Source organism: Jaculus jaculus, chromosome 2 (assembly GCF_020740685.1).
Source record: "Jaculus jaculus isolate mJacJac1 chromosome 2, mJacJac1.mat.Y.cur, whole genome shotgun sequence".
NCBI classification, from domain to species: domain Eukaryota; kingdom Metazoa; phylum Chordata; class Mammalia; order Rodentia; family Dipodidae; genus Jaculus; species Jaculus jaculus.
In genome coordinates this window covers 136,972,006-136,988,429 of record NC_059103.1, presented here as the reverse complement: position 1 = coordinate 136,988,429, position 16,424 = coordinate 136,972,006, and the positions used below count along the sequence as shown (strand labels likewise).

The 16,424-nt window shown below is 43.1% G+C and overlaps 1 protein-coding gene across 2 annotated transcripts in view; it reads right to left on the bottom strand.

Annotated features, from left to right (window-relative positions):
- The window catches only part of LOC101596981 (serine/threonine-protein kinase Sgk3), a 148,641-nt gene extending 133,304 nt beyond the window's left edge, over positions 1-15,337 (bottom strand). For both annotated transcript variants that reach the window (XM_045143789.1, XM_045143791.1), the window contains exon 1: positions 15,263-15,337. The gene's annotated coding sequence lies outside the window, so the exon portion shown is untranslated. The remainder of the gene's footprint in view (positions 1-15,262) is intronic.
- Between the last annotated feature and the right edge of the window lie 1,087 nt (positions 15,338-16,424).

Below are 16,424 nucleotides of genomic sequence, written 5' to 3'. Positions count from 1 at the left end.
GTGCCATCTTGTGCATCTGACTTATGTGGGTCCTGGGGAATCCAAGCTGGGTCCTTTGGCTTTGCAGGCAAGTACTTTAACCACTAACTCATCTCTTCCACCCTGTTTTTTATGTGTTAATTTCCCTGGAAGCACACATTTTTAACCCTCCCCCCATTTTTAAAAGTTTTTTGAGTTTGTCACTGTAGCCCAGGTTAAGCTGGGTGCATGCTCTACTTTATGCATCTGGATTTATACTGGGGAACTGAATTCAGATCACTAGGTGTTGTAGGCAAGTGCCTTAACCACTGAGCCATCTCTCTCCAGTCCCCTCCATATAAATCTTATATAAAGTTGCCATTGGTTTTTTTAAACCATAATACATGTAGGACTGGGGAAATGGCTCAGTGGGTGTGGTGGTTTGAATGTAACCCATGTGCTGAGATTAAAGACATGCACAAGTACACCTGGCTTTAATTTTTAAAATTTATTTATTTTCACATGTGGGTGCACTTAACAGGGTTTCTTCCTCCTGTAAACAACACCAGACACTTGCAACACTTTTTGTGTTCAGCTTTATGTGGGTGGCTGGGGAACTGAACCCTGTGTCAGCAAGCTTTTCAAGCAAGCACCTTTAACTGCTGAACCATCTCACCAACTGCCATGAGCATAGTTTTTAAAAAAAAATTTTAACAATGGTTTACATATTTACATAGGTCAAAAAGCCAAAAAGACAACTGGGCATGGTGACTCGTGCCTATAATGCCAGGCCTTGGGAGGCTGAGGTAGGAAGAGGGATGTGAATTAAGAGGCCAGCCGGAACTACAGAGTGAGTTCCCAGTCAGCCTGGGCTAGAGTAAGACCCTGCCTCAAAAAAAGTGGGGGGAGGGCTGGAGAGATGGCTTAGCAATTACGGCATTTGCCTGTAAAGCCAAAGGACCTTGGTTCGACTCCCAGGACTCACACGTTAGCCAGATGCACAAGGTGGCGCATGCATCTGGAGTTCATTTGCAGTGGCTGGTGGCCCTGGTACGCCCATTCTCTCTCTCTCTCTCCCCCTCTGTGTGGGTCTGACTCTTTCCCTTTCTCAAATAAATAAATAATTTTTTAAAAAGCCAACAAGACATAAAAAGAGACAATACATAGTGAAAGTCTGCTTCCCACCCAATTCTCATTCTCCAATCCCATTAGGTAACACTGTAAATTTCCTATGTATCCTTCCAAAGTCTCTTTTTGCATAGACAAAGCAAAGACAGAGTCTCATCTTTTCCTTGTCCTTCTACCCAGGCAGCACTAATACAGGGTGTTCTGTATCTCAAAGGCAAACATTTATTCCTAAAATATCCAATAAAATCAATAAAATATAATGTCAATTGGACAGAGACTTTTGTTCATGTAAGTGTATCTTTTAGGAGGAAGAACAAAAAAAAGTCTCACTGTGAGTTCAAGGCCAGTCTGAGACTACACAGTAAATTCCAGGTCAATCTGGGCAAGAGTGAGACTCTACCTCCTAAAAAAAAAAAACAAAAAAAAACAGCCAGGGCTGGGGGTAGTGGTGTATGCCTTTAATCCCAGCACTCAGGAGGTAGGGGTAGGAGGATTGCCATGAGTTTGAGGCCACCCTGAGACTACATAGTGAATTACAGGTCAGCCTGGACTAGAGAGAGACCCTACCTCGAAAAACCAAAACAAACAAACAAACAAACAACCCAGCCAGGCACCTTTAATTCCAGTACTGGGGGGGGGGGGGGGTGGGGAGGCAGAGGTAGGAGGATCGCCCATGAGTTCAAGGCCACCCTGAGACTACATAGTGAATTGTGAATTCCAGGTCAGCCAGAGTTAGAGTGAAACCCTAACTCAAAAAAAAAAAAAAAAAAAAAAAAAAAAATCACCAACAACGAAAAACAATCATGTACAATGGGACTGGTATAATCCCAACACTAGAGGCAGAGGCAAAGGATGGTATGTTTAAAGCCAGCCGAGGCTACATAGTGAGACCTTGTCCCAAAATAACACACACACATACACACAAAAGAAAAAAAAAAGGGAGGGGGGACAGAAATAAATAATATCAATGTTAGTAGAAGTCAGAAATTATGGACCTCTAAAAAAAGAGGCAAAATTCAAAGTGAAGAGAGGCCTAGTTGTAGAAATCCTAAAATCTTGTCATGAGTATTTTCTCTTTTCATTAATTAAAAAAAAAATCTCTTACCCTCCAATCCCCCCGCAAAAAAAAAAAAAAAAAAAAAAACACTGATGAGAAAGAGGTAGAATAAAAAGATCAATCAGAAAAGAATGACACTTGTCCTAAGAGTTACTATCTACTATGCAAGACTACATATACTTACACAAAATAAACTACTTTAAACCAGAGGTGGTGCACACCTCTAATCCAAGCAATCTGGAGGCTGAGGCAGGAGGATCACCCTGAGTTGGAGGCTAGCCTGGGCTACATAGTGAGTTCCAAGTCAGCCTGGGTAGACTGAGACTCTGCTTAAAAAAAAAAAAAACTATTAAAAAAGTGGTCTTAGTTCTGAAGGTTTATTAACAATGGTCCCAGTCCAACTAAGCAAAAAAAAAAACAAAAAACAACTTTCGCCTGGTGTGGTGGCACATGCTTTTAATTCCAGCACTTGGGAGGCACAAATAGGAGGGTTGCTGAGAGTTCAAGGCCACCCTAAGACTATATAGTGAATTACAGGTTAGCCTCAAAGAAAAACTAAAACAAACAAACAAAAAAAACAGTACTTTCGGGCTGGAGAGATGGCTTAGCGGTTAAGCGCTTGCCTGTGAAGCCTAAGGACCCCGGTTCGAGGCTCGGTTCCCCAGGTCCCACGTTAGCCAGATGCACAAGGGGGCGCACGCGTCTGGAGTTCGTTTGCAGAGGCTGGAAGCCCTGGCGCGCCCATTCTCTCTCTCTCCCTCTATCTGTCTTTCTCTCTATGTCTGTTGCTCTCAAATAAATAAAAAATGAACAAAAAAAATTTTTTAAAAAAAACAGTACTTTCATGATTCAATTTTAGTACCATGTTGCTGGGAGACTGAATAGAAACATCTTCTTCATCAATGTCTATAAATAGCAAGTCTTTACTCTCCATGCAACCTAAGTAAATACAGCCTTGGAAGAAGCTTCTTATAACATCTAACCAAAGCACCAAACACCTTTGCAAATGAGCTGAAGTTAGGATGCACATGGCTACCTGGGCCTGAAACCTCTGCCTTTTGTGGACGTCTTCAGCAGTGAGACCCAGCATTGCCCAACAGTACTGTTTCTCTGACTCTAAGCATCCAGGCAGACCCCAGATCTCACTGGTGCATATCTATCTCTACCAATGGAAATCTGGAGGGAAAGGGTTTGGAAGCTTAACATACTACTTCTCAAAGCTGCTAACCTTTGGCCTGGAATAGCTTTTGTCTTCAACCTAATAGAAAACACACACAAAAAATGTTTTTAGCCAGGTGTGGTGGTGCATGCCTTTGATCCCAGCACTCAACAGGCAGAGGTAGAAGGATCACTGTGAATTCAAGGCCATTCTGAGACTACAGAGTTCCAGTTCAGTCTGGGCTAAAGTGAGACCGTACCTTGAAAAAAAACAAGCAAACAAAAGTTGTTTTTAAGCCAGTTCTTTCAAACTTTGGATATATTGTGTTATATTTTGGGAGTTATCTTTCCAGATCAAGCATTCTATTCAACCCATTATATGAATGACATTTTTAATAGGAACAAAAAAAAAACAAAAAAACGGGTTGGAGAGATGGCTTAATGGTTAAGCACTTTCCTGTGAAGTCTAAGGACCCAGGTTTGAGGCTCGATTCCCCAGTACCCAGACGTACAAGGTGGCACATGCATTTGGAGTTCATTTGCAGTGGCTAAAGGCCCTGGTGTGCCCATTCTCTCTTTCTCTCTCTGCCTCTTTCTGTCTGTCTCTCTCAATTAAATAAAAATAAAACAAAATTTTTTAAAAAACAGCATAAAGCAGGTGTGGTGGCACATGCCTTTAATCCCAGCACGCAGGAGGCAGAGGTAGGAGGATCACCATGAGTTTGAGGTCACTCTGAGACTACGTAGTGAATTCCAGGTCAGCCTGGGCTAGAGTAAGACTCTACCTTGAAAAACCAAAAAGGGCTGGAGGGATGTCTTAGCAGTTAAGGCGCATGCCTGTGAAGCCTAAGGACCCAGGTTCAATTCTCCAGGTCCCACATAAGCCACATGCACAAGGGGATGCCCACATCTGGAGTTTGTTCACTGTGGCTGGAGGCCCTAGTGCTCCCATTCTCTCTCTCCCTCTCTCTGCTTCTTTGTCCATCTCTCTCTCAAATAAACAAATAAAAATAAAGTTAAAAAAAAAGAAAAACCAAAATAAATAAATAAAATTTTTAAAGCAGCATAAAGTAATGCTGTTGCAGTAACTTGAAGGAAAGAATTTATAAATAGTTTCAAATTTTTTAGTTCATGTCAATGCTTAAGGAAAAAGCAGCTTATTCAGAGAAGGGTGGGTGGAAACTTGTATGGATATTTTGAAAGGAGTTACTGGGTTTTCTTAAAGGACTTTGGAGGCTGAAACCACTCATTCTTTATAATATCTACCTTTCCTTTGAAACTAAAAGCTTTCCTTTTCCTTATTAAAGGCCTGATCTTAAGTGTACCATTGTAATTAGTATCTTTTTTGCTCAAGATCGAAATGAAGACAGAGAGATGAAGAAATGGTAAAAACTTGCTTGATGCAAGAGCTAGAACAGGAAGGAAAGAAAAGACAAAGAAACTTTTAGAAAGGAGAACAGGCCATGAAGATACAAGAGGCTAGATACAGTAGGCAAGTGTGCTAGTGAGAAGAGAGTGAAAAGATGTCAACAGACAGATGGCAGTGTCTAAAAAAAAATTGCTACTATGTAAAGAGGGAGATGTATACATGAAATTTTACTGGATGCTAACCCTGAGGCGGCTTCCAGGATCATAAGCGAGGGTAAAGTTATCTATTCCCACCATTAGTGGTAGTGTTGTCAAACCAATTACTTCAATGTACTACTTAACCTTAGGACAGAATTTCAGAACAGCTCAAGTTTAGCTGCTCTCGTTTCTTTTGTTGTTGTTGTTGCTGCTGTTGTTGTTTTTTGAGGTAGAGTCTCATTCTAGCCCAGGCTGACCTGGAATTCACTCTGTAGTCTCAGGGTGGCCTCAAACTCATGGCGATCCTCCTACCTCTGCCTCCCAAGTGCTATGGTTAAAAGCATGTGCCACCATGCCTGGCTTACCTGCTTTCATTTCTAACTGACCTTGAGAGCAGCTACATTTTTTTTTTCCTTAGTTCAAATCCATTATTTCTGCTTCTCTTTTAATGATTAGAATCAATTATACACGAATATTTCATCATTTATTTTCTTTTTTTAACTTTTTATTGACAACTTCCATATATACATACAGACAATATATCATAGTCCCCTCCCATCACCCTCCTTTTCCCCCTCCCAAATCCCCCCTACACTGAATCCCTTTTTCCAACAAGTCATCATTCCTTATATATATTGTGGTATTTTTTGTTGGCTTTATTTTTGTGTGTGTATGTGTGCATGGTTTTTTTGAGGTAAGGTCTTGCTCTAGCCCAGGCTGACCTGGAATTCACCATGTAGTCTCCAACTCAAGGCTATCCTACTACCTCTGCCTCTGAGTGCTGGGGTTAAATTCGCACACCACCACACCTGGCTGGCTTTATTTTTTTTTATACTTTTATTATTTTTTTTGGCTCTTTTTGAGATAGGGTCTCACTCTAGCCCAGGCTGACCTGGAATTCAGTATGCAGTCTCAGGGTGGCCTCAAATTTATGATGATCATGCTACCTCTGCCTCCCAAGTACTAGGATTAAAGGCATGCACACCATACCCAGCCTTATTTTATTTATTATTATTTTTTTTTTATCCTCCTCTCCTCTACTAACCTATCCTATTCTTTCTATTCTTCTATTTCAAGGCAGTTCTCATTCTCATCTAGGCTGTCCTGGAACTTACTCTGCAACCCCAGCCTGGCCTCTGGTTCACAGTCATCCTCCTACCTCAGCCTTCCAAACACTGGAACTAAAGGTGTGCATTACCACTCCAGGATCTGTATTTTGTGTTTTAGTTGTACTAAAAATAAAAATGAAAGATCCTCATTAGAAATACATGGTTTTTATGTTGATTTCTCATTCCATCCACACACCCTCACCGCATGCCTTCATGAGCAAAAGTATAAATTTCCAAGGGTGTAGCCAGGTTTGAGTATGGCAGCTGGCCAGGAAACACAGTAAAAATAACTGATTCAAAGGTATATGGAATTTATGACGGTTGACTACATGAACATGGTTTCTAACCAACAAAGTAAGCCTGTAAAAATATTTTTTAAATGGCACTGAATTTTGGGCATGGTGTCTCATGTCTATAATAATTCCAGCATTCAAGCCAGAGTGTGGTGGCGCATGCCTTTAATCCCAGCAGAGGCAGAGGTAGGAGGATCACCATGAGTTCAAGACCACCCTGAGGCTACACAGTAAATTCCAGGTCAGCCTGAGCTAGAGTGAGAACCTACTTCGAAAAACAAAAATAAATAAATAAGATAAAAAATTCCATCACTCAAGAGGCTAAAGCAGGAGGATTGACCTGAGTTTGAGGCCAGCCACCACTTCACAGTAAATTCCAGATCAGTGTGCTACAGAGTAAGACCCTGCTTCAAAAAAATATGGTGCACAAGGCCCTTGGCTTTCCACCAGAAATAGACGGTAAGACCCTATTGCTGAAGACTCCACATACTTGGGCTGCAAGGCCACTGAGAAATCCTGCTGGAACTGAGCTCATAACCTCCTCCATGTAGACCAGCTGACAGAAAGCTGGAAGAAGCCATTCTGCATGCAGCTCAATGGGAGAAAGAGAAATCACCAGTGAAGATACTCAACAGTAGACACTGCAAGCCTTATATTTGGCTAGCTAGGCCAAATGAGCCAATGGGTACAACAGGGGCACATCTGTCATGGTGGAAACCAACTGCCCTCTAATTGGACTGGAGGCCTGCTCCATGGGAGGAAATACATCCCTGATACTGAAAACCTAAAACAGCAGTAGTCATGAGCCCTAGAGGTGTAACCTCTGCTGCTGTCTGGCTAAATGTATGTACTATGCTTATCTAACTGCCCAGTAAGCTCTTCTCTTAATGTTCATACCCTAATATTAATGCTACTCTCACGTTTGGTAGAGAACCTTCTCTTTTCAGATGGCAGTGACCTTGGGATGACTCAGAAGGCATCATGGTGCTGGAAAGAAGTGACAGGAGTGCTCAGCACTGCAATATCTCTATCACACCTTCCAAGGCTCAGGGTCTATTGCAGAAGTCATGGCAGAAAGAATGTAAGAACCAAAGGAAAGGTAGGACTCTTCACAATGTGCTCCCTCCAGACACAAAATGGCCTGGATATCCATGACCTCACAGTACCTGACACTATGTACACAAGACCATCATAGTAGGAGGAAAAGATGATGACATCAAAAGAGAGACTGATTGAGATGGGGAGGGGATATGATGGAGAATGGAGTTTCAAATGGGAAAGTGGGTGGAGGGAGGGTATTACCATGGGATATTTTTTATAATCATGGAAATTGTTAAAAAATTTTTGAAGTACTGAGTAATATGTTGATCACAACTTCCAAGGCTCAGGGTCTAATGCAGAAGAGGTGGTGGAAAGAATGTAAGAGCCAAAGGAAGAGTGGGACTCCTAACAACATGCTCCTTCCAGACATAAAATGGTCTGGATATCCATGACCTCACAGTGCCTGACACTACCTAAATAAGACCATTAAAAGAGGAGGAAAACATCATGACATCAAAATAAAAGAGAAACTGATTGAGATGGGGAGGGGATATGATGGAGAATGGAATTTCAAAGGGGAAAGTGAGGGGAGGGAGGCTATTACCATGGGATATTTTTATAATCATGGAAGATGTTAATAAAAGTTGAGAAAAATTTTAAAAATTTTTGAAAAAATATGGTGTAGAAACTAGGTATAGGCATATTTAAATAAGTCTAAAAGAATATATTTTAGGGGCTGGAGAGGTTGCTCAGTGGCTAAAGCACTTGCCTGCAAAGTCTAAGGATGTGAGTTCAATTTCCCAGTACCCACGTAAAGCCAGATGCACAAAGGTGGCACATGTGTCTGGAGTTCATCTGCAGTGGCTAGAGACCCTAGCATACCAATCTCTTGATCCCTCTCTTTTTTTTCCTACATAAATAAATAAAAAGAATATGCTTTATTTATTCTTTTATTTTTATTTTTTTATTTTTTGGTTTTTCGAGGCAAGGTCTCACTCTAGTTCAGGCTGTCCTGGAATTCACTATGTAGTCTCAGGGTGGCATCAAACTCATGGCGATCCTTCTACTTCTGCCTCCAGCAATATACTTTAAAATATTAACAAAGTGGTTATTAAGGAGTTACAGGTTAACTAGTGATTGTTTTCTTTTTCTGCTTTTTACCTCTCTCTCTTATTTTGTTCTCACTATATTGCCTATTGCTCAAGATGGTCTCTGACTCCTGAGCTCAAGCCATCCCCCTTCCTTAGCCTCCTAAATAGCAACTGCACCCAGCATATTGCTAACTCCCCCCCCTTTTATTTTTAATTTTATGAAAGTAGTATATTATCTTGGTAATAGAAATAGTCAAGAGCTAGGATGTAACTCAGTTATTAGAGTGCTGCTTAGCCCAGCATGCATGAAACCCTGAAATCTTAGCATTGCATGAAACAAAGCAAGGGGGCGAATGTCTATAATCCCAATGCTTGGGAGGCAGAGGCAGAAGGATCAGAAGTCCAAAGTCATACTTGGCTACATAATGAGTTCAAGGCAGGCCTTGGTACCTGAGACCCTGCCTTAAAAAAGGGGGGGAGGGGCCTGGAGAGATGGTTTAGCAGTTAAGGTGCTTGCCTGTGAAGCCTAAGGAATCATGTTCAACTCTCCAGGTCCCACATAATCTAGATGCACAAGTGATGCAAGCATGAAAGGCTGCACATGTACACAAAGTGGCGCACACATCTGGAGTTCATTGCAATGGTTGGAGACCTTGGCATGCCAATTCTCTCTCCCTGTCTTGCTCTCACTCTTGTTCTCTCACATAAAAGAAAGGTCAGTCTATTGGGCTTGCCTCAAAATAATAAAATACAAAAAGCAAAAACAACAACAGAAAGAATTAACATGAAATGGAGAGCCAACAGATGACCAATAATATAGCAGAATACTAAAAAGCTGAGAAAATTATGTTAATCAATACATGTCTAACATAAAGTATTAAATAAAAAAGAACGAATTTCACTGAATTATTTTCATTTTAAAAAACTTATCTAGAGCTGGGTGTGGTGGCGCACGCCTTTAATTCCAGCATGTGGGAGGCAGAGGTAGGACTGCCATAAATTCAAGGCCACCCTGAGACTACATAGTGAATTCCAGGTCAGCCTGGACTAGAAGTAAAACCCTATCTCATAAAAAACAAAACAAAACAAAAATAACAATTAATGTTTAGGGCTGGAGAAATGGTTTAGCAATTAAGGCATTTGCCTGTGAAGCCTAATGACCCAGGTTCAATTCCCCAGTACCCACATAAACCAGATGCACAAGGAGGCACATGTGTTTGGAGTTCATTTGCAGTATCAGGAGGTCCTGGTGTGCCTGTTTTCTGTCTCTAAAAAAATTTTTTTTACTAATATTATTGTTATTTTAAAATGTGACACAAGGCTTTAATTTCAGCACTTAGGAGACTGAAATAGGAGGATTGCTGTGAGTTCAAGGCCAGTCTGGAGCTACAGAGTGAGTTACAGGTCAGCCTGTGCTAGAGTGAGACCCTAACTTGACACACACACACACACACGCACACACACACACACACACATATACATAAATACATACATATATAAATATATATGTGTGTGTGTGTACATATGTGTGTGTATGTATATGTATATGTATGTGTATGTATGTATGTGTGTATATATATATATATATGAAACAAGGTCTGTTGCTGCAGCAGAAAAGAAACTGTGGCTCAGTGCGAGACTCTGCAAACCAGACATGGGGGAATTCACCAGCTTGGATAAGGCCAAGCTAAAGAAAACAGATGCAGAGAACAGCCTGCCCACCAGAGACCACTGAACAGCAATAGCAAAGTCAGAGTTCCTAAATGCCTAGAGGATCCCGGCTCCCACCACAGCATCTTTGAGTCCCCTCATGATGTGGAGGAAGAGCCCCTGCAAGACGAACATGAGCCACAGGCTACACTGTGAACACAGGCACTCTCCCCACCCCATGCCACTGCTCTGCAGGTCTCTGTGGAAACCCCCAACTGGGCTGCCAAGTTACTCCACTTTGCCCTGGGGTAATATAAAGTTATATGACAGTGCACAGTGGCGCATGCCTTTAATCCCATCACTCGGAAGGCAGAGGAAGGAGGATCATCATTAGTTCGAGGCCAGCCTGAGACCACATAGTGAATTCCACGACAGCCTGAGCTAGTGTGAGACCCTACCTCGAAAAAAAAAAAAAAGTTATTTGTGTAATTAGTGAAAATAAAACACAGCACAAGGCAAAAAAAGAAAAAATAGAGTAACAAAAATAAAAAAGAAGATACCCATATAATGTTTTCTTGGGAAACTAAGGATAAGTTTCCAAAATTCACTTGTAGCTGGTCATGCATCTTGTACATGTATGTTCAGTTTATTATTTGTTCTACATATCTTCCTCTGCATGTGTGGATGCTGAATTGGAAACTAGATAATTTTTTTTTTTTTTTTTTGGTTTTTCGAGGTAGGGTCTCACTCTAGCCCAGGCTGACCTGGAATTCACTATGGAGTCTCAGGGTGGCCTTAAACTCATGGCAATCCTCCTACTTCTGCCTCCCGAGTGCTGGGATTAAAGGCATGTGCCACCATGCCCGGCTGAAAATACATAATTTAAAATGAACTTTAATCTTTGTTGGTTTAGTCAAGGCTCTGATAGATAGTCCAGGCTGCTTTCAAACTCTTGATCCTCCTGCCTCTGCCTCCAAAGTGCTAGGATTACAGGTATGCACCACTAAATCCAGTTTACCTTTAATCTGTTTTTATGCAAAAGACAGCAATAGAAATAACTAGAGTAATACCATGCATAGTATCATGAGCCTGTCATCCCCACTACTCAAGAGGCTGAGGCAGGAGTATCACTTGAGGCCAGGCATTATAAGCCCTTTTGAAGATAGTGAGACCACTGCCATCTCAAAAGAATTTTTTAAGTGAAAAATGAAAATTGAAGCAATAATTTCCTTCTTATTTCTTAAAAATTTTACTTATTTATTTATTTGAGAGAGAGATAGAGGCAAATAGAGAAAGAGAAAGAATGGGCGTTCCAGAGCCTCTAGCCACTGCAAAAGAACTCCAGATGCATGTGCCACCTTGTGCATCTGGCTTACATGGGTACCAGGGAACTGAACCTGGGTCCTCAGGTTTTACAGGCATGCACCTTAACTGATAAACCATCTCTCCAGCCCACCAGTAGCTATTTCTAGTCCTTTCCAGACTATCATTCCCTATAGCTCTTCCCTATGTGTATATCCGCAAGGTAGAAGTGAAGCAATACTGCATAGAATCTTTCACCATTAAATCTCCCTAGCATCTCCTTTCACCTGCACATCTACTTTCCCTCTTACATACCACAATCGTCACCCTACGACAATTTCCTTTATGTCATTATCTCTTACACTCATTCATAATCCTACTAAGGAAAATCATGCACAGAGTGTTTGTTTTTGTTGTTTCAGTTTATGTTGTTGAGTTTTTCTTTTTGGTTTGTTTTGGTGGGAATGTGAATTAAACCCAGGGCCTCATGCATACTAAGCAAAGGCTCTACCAACTGAACTATCTACCAACTGAGCTTGGATTTCAACAGAATAATTATGGATACACAGAGATACATTTAGCCATGTTTTCAGGACCCATGGATAACAGGAAAGGACCTGAGAAACTAGACAAGAACAAGGATGCTTCACATTGCCCTAATTCTCTCCGGAAGCCTTCAGTCTCAGCCTCTGAGAGGAAAAACTATTTTACCAGTTGATGATCTGAACTGGCCTTCAACATCTGATTTCTACTTCTTCCCCAGCAACAACAATTAACTCAAAATAATATTCAGTTAAGATTATGTTAATGTGCTCGGCACCTCTATTTATCACTTTGCTCCATGAAACCGCAGGGGGAGGGTGAAATGACAGCAAAGCTTCCACCATCAGGAATAGAATAGGTAAAGAAAAACAGAGACTTAAAATGGCTTGAAGTAACGTGGGAGCCTTTTCTGTCGGGAATAACATGTTATATAATTTGAGTTTCACGAATCAGCAGTTTAGTCCATAATTTAAATGAAATCTTAAAAAGAGGCGGGGGGAACATAAAGACTGGTAAGGTCAAATAGTTTCTGCAATAAGGCAGGTTTCAAACGTGCTTCCTTTCCACCTCCACAGAGAAGGCTGACAGGCAGATGACTCAGTCTGGCTTCATTAAGGGTTTTTTAGCACCTAATATTCCCCATGGGGAAACCATGCCATCTTTCATTTTGCCGGGGTAGCCCTTTTCAAGCTCCTCACCAGGTAATGGGCATATTTTCCTCTCTAACTGAAGTCACTCCACCTGGAGAATCACATACTTTAGGAAAAGGAGGTCTATGCTTGAAGGATATAAGTAGTTGAGTTTTTTGCTTTAAAAAAGAATAACATTCTACTAAAGTAATTGCAACATTAAAAAAAAAAAACACATGGCAATGTCAGACACTTTAGAAAAACTGAGAATACCTATGATGTCTGTATTTGAACCTGCTCATAAATCTAAGAAGCTTGGAGACAAATATAAGAAAGTTGTCAATACAAACACTAACAGCATTTGTCCAATCTAAACCTTCTCAAAAATCAAAGAAAACAAGGTAGGGTGTTTGACAAAAGAAAACAAAAAACAAAAACCACCACCACCATCAAGCTATTTTCTTTTTCAATGATTATAAATCCTGAATCCAAAGGCACCCTTGCCCATTTTAGAGAAAAGGTATATCTGATACTGCTTGAAATAAGAGAGGTACTGGATTAAGCCTGGAAATCTCTTCTGCACAAATCAATTACGATGGTATTTTGAGAGGCATGTTTTGAAAGAGCAAGCTATTTGAAGTCATTCATTCCACAAATATTTATTACAGGCCTGCACGTGCCAGGATCTGTTCACACACCCACTCTATTCAAGCTCAGACTCTCACCAGCTATGCAACTAAGGCTTAAAGCACATTAATAGTTCTCTGCCTCAGTTTTGTACAAGTGGGAATAAAAAAGTAACTCTGACTTCACAGTGTCTTTCTGAGGACAAATAAGTACGTCTGGGGCACTTCTGTAAACCATGAAAATGTTATTTATTGTCTGGCTGAATTGAACTCATGAGTGCCACCAATACCTGCGGTGCCATAAATTGTATCAGAGGAAGGAGAGTTTCCTGCTTCAAGATATACTTCATAGTCCTACTAAAGAAGGCTCTTATCTCACTTAATTGTCTCCCAGGAAATTAAAATATATGAGAAATGAGAAAGAGGGGCAATATGAAATGCAGATTTTTTTTTTTTTTTTTTTGGTTTTACAAGGTAGGGTTTCACTCTAGCCCAAGCTAACCTACGGAGTTTTATTTTTTTTCGAGGTAGAGTCTCACTTCAGCCCAGGCTGACCTGGAATTCACTATGTAATCTCAGGGTGGCCTTGAACTCACATCGATCCTCCTATCTCTGCCTCCCCAGTGCTGGGATTAAAGGTGTGCGCCATCACGCCCGGCTGATACACAGATTTTTGAATTACATTTTTAATTACCACATTGGCAAAAAACTACCTCACTATGCATTCACCATTCCAGGCCTCTACCAACTTAGGCATTAGACCCGAAATGCTCATTTGACAAGGGCATTTGATTGTGGAAACATATCCCCTCCATATACAATTTGCAAATAGCAAAATGGATACCTTATGAGGTTGATCCACCAACTCAATGTTACAACAACAGATGGCAGTAAAATTACAAAACGCTGTCAATGTGTACAAACAAAAATGTTCTTTTTTTTTGTAGCTCAAGTTCAATCTGATGCTCACATCTGGGCCATGTCATATGAACTGTCAGATTAGAAACAAAGCTCCTTTTGAAAACAAAACTAGGCTCACTGTAGTGGCAGCTGAAGAAAGAGGGAAGTTTTGGTTTCTCTGGAATAGCTGGCTGGGCTGGTGGACCGGACCAACCAGAGAGATCACCTTACAGAGACCGATGAGGATCTGGTCTTCGAGCAACAGGTTCTATTCCTGGAGCTCTAGGCTTGCTTCCGGCACGGAATGAGGGGTGATAGCTTGTCTTATGGGAGTGGTAGCCTAGGGGGCTAGAAGACACACCCAGTCCTAAAGTACATCTGAAACTTCCTCTAACGTTTCCAGCTCTTTCTGACATTCGGGGAATTAAAGTACATAGGCCTCTTCATAGCTAGAACCGCTATAATTTAGTCTTTTCAGTTAGGAATTTAAATTAATATTTACAAAGCACTCAGAAAAGGGCCCAGTGCATACAGCACATTAAGAGCTATGTTTCCAGATCAGGTGGGTGAATTACTTTACCGAGAGAAAAAAAAAAATCAAAATCATTAATAGGCTATCTCATTATATATATATATATATATAGTGATAAAGACTTTTAAATTGTAGTGCTCTGTCTTGGCTCCGAAGCGCACCCTGCGTAGTCTCGTGCAGGACTGAAGTTCTAGTGGCGGCGGTTTGGCGTGCCCAACTTGCAAAATCAAGTCACAGAGTCTGCGGCAAGGGACGACTCCTTTCCGTCTATCCCAAGAACCATGCACGAACTCGGGGCACGTTTAGGGGATGCATAAACAAGCGGCGCTTGGACCTGAGAATCCGCAGCCAGGGACAGAACGGGTTCGGGTCACCGAGCGGCTCCGGAGCCCAGCCCACGCCGCGCGGGCGCCCCGCGCCCACCTCCGCCTCAGCCGGGCTCTCCCGCCTTCGCGCTCCGCTCGCTGCCCGAGCGACCGACCCACCCACCCGCGTTCACCGCGCCGGGGAGTCCTGCGCGCGGGTCTGACGGTCGCCGCGGGCCGGCTCGGGGCGCCGGGAAAGTCATGCTCCGACTCGGAGCCCGGCCGCCGCCCACGGAGGCCCCGTCCGCCCGGCCCCGGGCCCCGCGTGCCGACCGCGGCCCGGCCCAGCCCCGCGCGCCCGCCGCGCCCCTTACCCGGCCGCCGTGCTGCCTCCCTCCCGGCGGGCGAGCGGGCGCGGAGCCCGGCGCGCTCGCGCTTCCTCCTTCCCGGCAAGGCCCGCCGGGCGCCGGCGTTTCCTCCCTGACGCGTCACGGCGGCGGCCCGCGGCTCCTCCCGCGCGGCGAGCGGGCCGGCTGAGGAGAGCGGGCGCGGCGCGAACACGCGCCGGGGACCCCGGGCGGGGGCGGGCGGCACGGCCCGGCAGGACGGCGCCCCGGCCGGCCGCCGAGACGCCTCGTCTTCCCTTCCCCGAGGAGCCGCGCGAGAGGCCCGCGGCGGGGCGCCGTCGGCCCGGGTCACGCGGTGAGCAAAGTTCGAGAGCACGAGGACCCTCGCCCGGGGGCCGCGCCGCGGGGCCGGCGGGAAAGGGACCTTGAGCTCGCCGCCGACCCGGGCCCTCCTTCCCCGCCGGGGAGAGGACGAGGGGACCCCGCGGGAAGGGCTGGGGAGGGCGCCTGTGGCGGAACTGCAAACTGAGGGAAGTAAACGAAGTCGCCGCGCAATTTGAGAATGCTTCATTTAGCATTATTTGAGCACTTTTCCACTTTTTCTTTTTCTTTTTCTTTTTTTCTTTTTTTTTTTTTTCTCCACCCCATCAGCAAAGTTTCGAGCCATGGTTATGGATAAGAGAACTTTCACACATTGGCAGATCTTGTATACAGAGACTGTCCTTTCTCTACATCATTTTAGAGCTGGGAGTCAATCTCTTCTTCTTGCCTGGTTTTTAATTACAGAAGCTACTTTTTTTTAGAATGGAAAAGTAAGAATTGCAAGACTCCACTGGTTGTGGGTTGAAGTTAAGATTTTGAAGTAGAATTGCCCCCCCCCCTTCCAACACCACTCTAATTTAGGTTTTCTCTCATATCACCCGAACATTTCAACTTGCATGTCTTGCTTCAGATTTTAAAGCAATTGTCTAGACTTTAGATCATTTTAACTGTTATATCACAATTTGGATTTTTTCCTTCTTTTTTTTTTTAATTTTTTTTGTTCATTATTTATTTATTTGAGAGCGACAGACATAGAGAGAAAGACAGATAGAGGGAGAGAGAGAGAATGGGCGCGCCAGGGCTTCCAGCCTCTGCAAACGAACTCCAGACGCGTGCGCCCCCTTGTGCATCTGGCTAACGTGGGACC